Source organism: Danio rerio, chromosome 23 (genome assembly GCF_052040795.2).
Source record: "Danio rerio strain M-AB ecotype USA chromosome 23, GRCz13ab, whole genome shotgun sequence".
NCBI classification, from domain to species: Eukaryota; Metazoa; Chordata; class Actinopteri; order Cypriniformes; family Danionidae; genus Danio; species Danio rerio.
This window is the reverse complement of record NC_141043.1, coordinates 34,767,475-34,771,946: the sequence shown is the minus strand read 5'-3', so window position 1 is coordinate 34,771,946 and position 4,472 is coordinate 34,767,475. Positions and strand designations below refer to the sequence as shown.

At 33.4% G+C, this 4,472-nt stretch overlaps 1 long non-coding RNA gene across 1 annotated transcript; it reads right to left on the bottom strand.

Moving 5' to 3' along the window:
* Positions 1 to 720: 720 nt before the first annotated feature.
* On the bottom strand, positions 721 to 3,852 carry LOC147838250 (uncharacterized). Its single transcript, XR_015523764.1, has 2 exons — positions 2,172 to 3,852; positions 721 to 2,114 (listed from the first exon to the last, which is right to left on the bottom strand). It is a non-coding gene; the product is annotated as an uncharacterized LOC147838250 (long non-coding RNA).
* Between the last annotated feature and the right edge of the window lie 620 nt (positions 3,853 to 4,472).

Here is a 4,472-nt window from a genome sequence, read left to right as displayed (position 1 = left end):
ACCCTACACACACACACACACACGCGAACACGTAAACCATTAGGGTGCTCACCATAATAACTGTAAACCCTTATATGCTCTTACTCTAAATATTACATTATGTGCATTATAAACATAACTATTGTGTTATTTCTTAAGTGTTTTTCTATATAAAATTAGAATAATTTATATAATATTATTAATAACTATTATTAATAGTTAACTATTAACAGTAAGATACTAGCTATTAATATAAAAGATGCAACATACAATGGATATAATGCCATTGGTGTTTACCATAATGACTCACTGTTTACTCTCTCATGTTATTTCACGCACACACAAAAACCTTTACAAAAAAAAAGATATTTTGAGGAATGTCTGACATCGATAACCATTGGCATCCATAGTAGGAAAAATAAGTTCAATTGTAGCAGTTTCCAACATACTTTAAGATGTCTTCTTTTATGTTGAACAGAGGAAAGAATCTCAAATGGGTTAGTAATATTTGCAGGTTGTGTAAATGACAGAGTTTTCATTTTTAGGTTATGCCATAACTTTTTGAAAGTATCTCTTTGTTAATTGTTTTATTTTTAGCATGATAATCATCCAAAATCTAATGCAGTGAAATCATACTTGGACGAAACAAATGCTAATAAAACACATGTAGTTGTGAAATGGCGCCCCCAGAATCCAGATCTGAATATTAAAAAGGATATATAGGATCACCTAAAAAAAAAATTACCAAATCTAAAGGTGACCTCTGGGGAGTGCTGAAAGAGGTCTGGCATTATATAGCATTTTTTATTTTAGAACACTCCATGACAGTCTCCCCAAAACCATTCAAGTTGTGCTTGGTGCAAAGAGAGTCCACATTAAAGACTGGCTTTTGCTTGAAGAAATGAGTTTGTTCTCCTTTTCTTTTCTTTTTTTAAGCCTCTAGATGCACGTAGAAACCTAAATATTTATATATAAATAAATAAAAACTGTAAAAAAAACAAAACATATGTACATACATACATACATACATACACATCAGTGGTGTAGTCGGGGCTATACGCACATATTGTTTTCCACGAGCTGTTTGGTTATTAGGATTTCTGAGGATCAATAATTGCATTTACCCTCAGTATACTCATTTGTTTTGGTGATTAAACTTTACTTATTTATATTTATTTACATTCCCTTTAACTGTATACCAAATGTTTGTTTTATTTAATTTTATTTTATTTTACAAATCCCCTAGAGTTAAACAGTTGTGTTTTACCACAGCTTAATATACTCAGACAATTTCCGAGTATTCTGGGGCACTATTAGCCAAGCATAAATCATTGAATAGGATTAGACTATTAGCTTCTTGCTTTAAAATTAACATATTTGTTTAAATATGTTTCCATTTTAAATAGATAGTTTACCGATAACTGAAAATTGCCATCATTTTTTGAATTAAATCGGTTTGTCTTTTTTTTTTCTTCTGTTGAACACAAAAAAAAAAAATTAAAAAAAAATCTGGAAACCTGTAACCATTGGCTTGCATAGTATTTGTTTTTCTTCTGTGGAAGTCAATAGTTACAGGTAACTGATGATAACTGGTAACTTATATATACACATATAGCTGATGATTTGCCAACTTTTAAAATTTGGGTAGGGTTGGTAATAGTCTTTTTTTTTTTTAGGACTACACCACTAATACACAAGTAGTTCTGTCCAAGACTCTTAGGCCACCAAAAATGTTGTCTGTTCTGTACCTTGTAACCAAACTACACACACACATCATGGATGCAGATGATATAGACATGCATCCTCTTCCAGGTAGATTCATAACACCTCCATTTGCTTATAACTTGCTGTTTTGTGGAACTCAACACTCTCCTCTTGCACATCTAAAAGATATTTTTGGGTTTTGGTTTGGTCATTGTAATAGTTAAATAAGGGAATTTAGCCTTCATGTTGCTCATATTTACACCTGTATAATAGGAAGCAATAGATGGCCAGTTTGACCTGGTGTGCTTAAAAAAAACGTAAGTATATGGAAATAAACTTTAGAGATATTATGTTCATAAGAATTTATAGGATAATATATAAGTCCCAATAATAACAGACAGTGTAAGAGAATAAATGAATGTCTAACCATACTATATATATGTTTTAATAATATTTTATTTGTTCTAAATCTGACAAAATATCTAAACTTAATGTTAAAGGTAATATCGTAAGTCTATTTAACATGAAATGTTGTAAACCAGGACCACAAACCAGGAAAACTGAGATTTAAGCATCTCACAAAAGCTGAAAGAATATGCTTTGAATTGATGTGTGGTTTGTTATGATAGCTGTGTCTTGGTCAAATACTGCCCTATGTGAAAATCTGGAATCTGAGGGTTCAAAAAAAAAAAAATCTAAATACTGAAACCATTGCCCTAACATTGTCTAAATGAAAAGCTTAGCAATGCATGTTGATATATTTACAGTAGGGATTTTACTAAATATATTAAATATGATCTTTACTTAATATTCTAGTGATTTTTTATTTATTTTTGCATATGAAATAATCGGTGGTTCATTCTGCTGTGGCGATCCCTGTTAAATTAGGGATCACACCAATGGAAAGTGAGTGAGTGATTTTTGGCAGAAACAAAAAGTCAACCAATTTGCCCCATGCTTTTGCCAAAAATATTGCAGTGCGACTGGTTTTGTGGTCCAGGGTCTCATACTGTATATGATGTCCAGATGAGCGTGTGTAAAAATGTGCAGTGAACAGAACAGTAGGTCACATCTGGGCTTTTTTTTTCCGCTGAGGCTGTCGGTGGGTGGAGGCCACCTAATGATCCAATGAATATTGCTGAGCTGTGAGAAAAATCTCAAGTGTAATCAGGTTAAATAAACTGGAGGAAACATGATGAGAAATGTAAAAAGCTCTGTCGTTTTCTCCCCATTTCGTAGTTAGTCTCTTTTGTGCGTGACCCAGGAAGAAAACAGAGGAAGATCACGTAGCTTGTTAAACTTCCTGCTAAAGAATAAAAGTGTGTAATATGTGTGTGTGTGTCTGTGGCACCACCCAGTCCACACTTCATGCCAACAGAAGAGAGCGAAAGAGATGCTTACTTGTGTGTGTGTAGGTTCAGTAGTTGTCACAATGTGTCTTCATATCTGACAATAGCTACTTTGTCTAACATGGTGACTGTTTTTCAAAACTATGAATACACTGTAACTCATCTACAGTTGAAACCAGAAGTTTACATGCACTAAAAAAGGAACATAACCGTTTTAAAAAAATGTCTAATAGTAAATCATACTAAACGTTTACTATTTTAGGTCCGTTAGGATTACCTAAATGATTTACATTTGCTAAATGCCAAAATAATGAGAGAATTTTTTTTTTTTATTCTCTTGACAGTTAAAAGTTTACATACATTTTCTTGGTATTTTTTTTAGCTTTGCTTTTAAACTGTTTAACTTTGGTCAAATGTTTCGGGTATCCTTCCACAAACTTCTCACAATAGTTTGAAGGAATTTTGGCCTATTCCTCCTGACAGAATTGGTGTAACTGAGTCAGATTTGTTGTCTTGTCAAGCATTTTCAACTAGGCCCACAAATTTTCTATAGGATTGAGCTCAGGGCTTTGTGGCGGCCACTCCAAAACATTCACTATGTTGTCCTTAAACCACATTTTAACTAAATTGGTAGTATGCTTAGGGTCATGGTCTGTTTAGAAGAGCCATTTGTGGCCAAGTTTTAATTTCCTGGCTGATGTCTTGAGATGTTGCTTCAGTATTTCTACATACAGTAATGTTCTTTCTTCATGATGCCATCTATGCTGTAAAGTGGACCAGTCCCTCCTGCAGCTAAACAGCTCCGCAACATGATGCTGCCGCCCCCATACTTCACAGTTGGGATGGTGATCCTAGGCTTGTAAGCTTTCCCTTTTGTCCTCCAAATGTAACACTGGTCATTATGGCCAAACAGTTCAATCTTAGTTCCATCAGACCACAGTCTCCAAAAATTTGTCATTTTCCCAGGGTAATTTATAAAAATGTAATCTGGCTTTTTTATTGATTCTGGGTTGTTAATTTCACCATGTTGTCACACAAGGAAGCGGTGTGTTTGAGGTTTTCCTTCAATACTATTCTACAGTTGTGCCTGCACTTTACTCAAATGTTGTCAATTAGCCAATATGAAGCTTACAAAACCTTGACAAATCATCTGAGCTTTTTTAGATGCATGATAGTCTTATTGTATGTAAACTTGACTTTCAAAAAAAGTTATAACAGTTTCTCAAAAAACATCTCACTCATTATTCTGCTATTAAGCATAACAGAAGCCAATTTGATAATCCTAACTTAGCTTAAAGAGAAAAAGTTTAGTTACAATAACATCTGACTTTTTAAAAATGGTTGTGTGCCTTTTTATACAGTGTATGTAAACAAATAGTTTCAACTATATATCATCAGAGTTTGTTATTCCACCTATTTTTGAGCTTGCCTTTGTTTTGT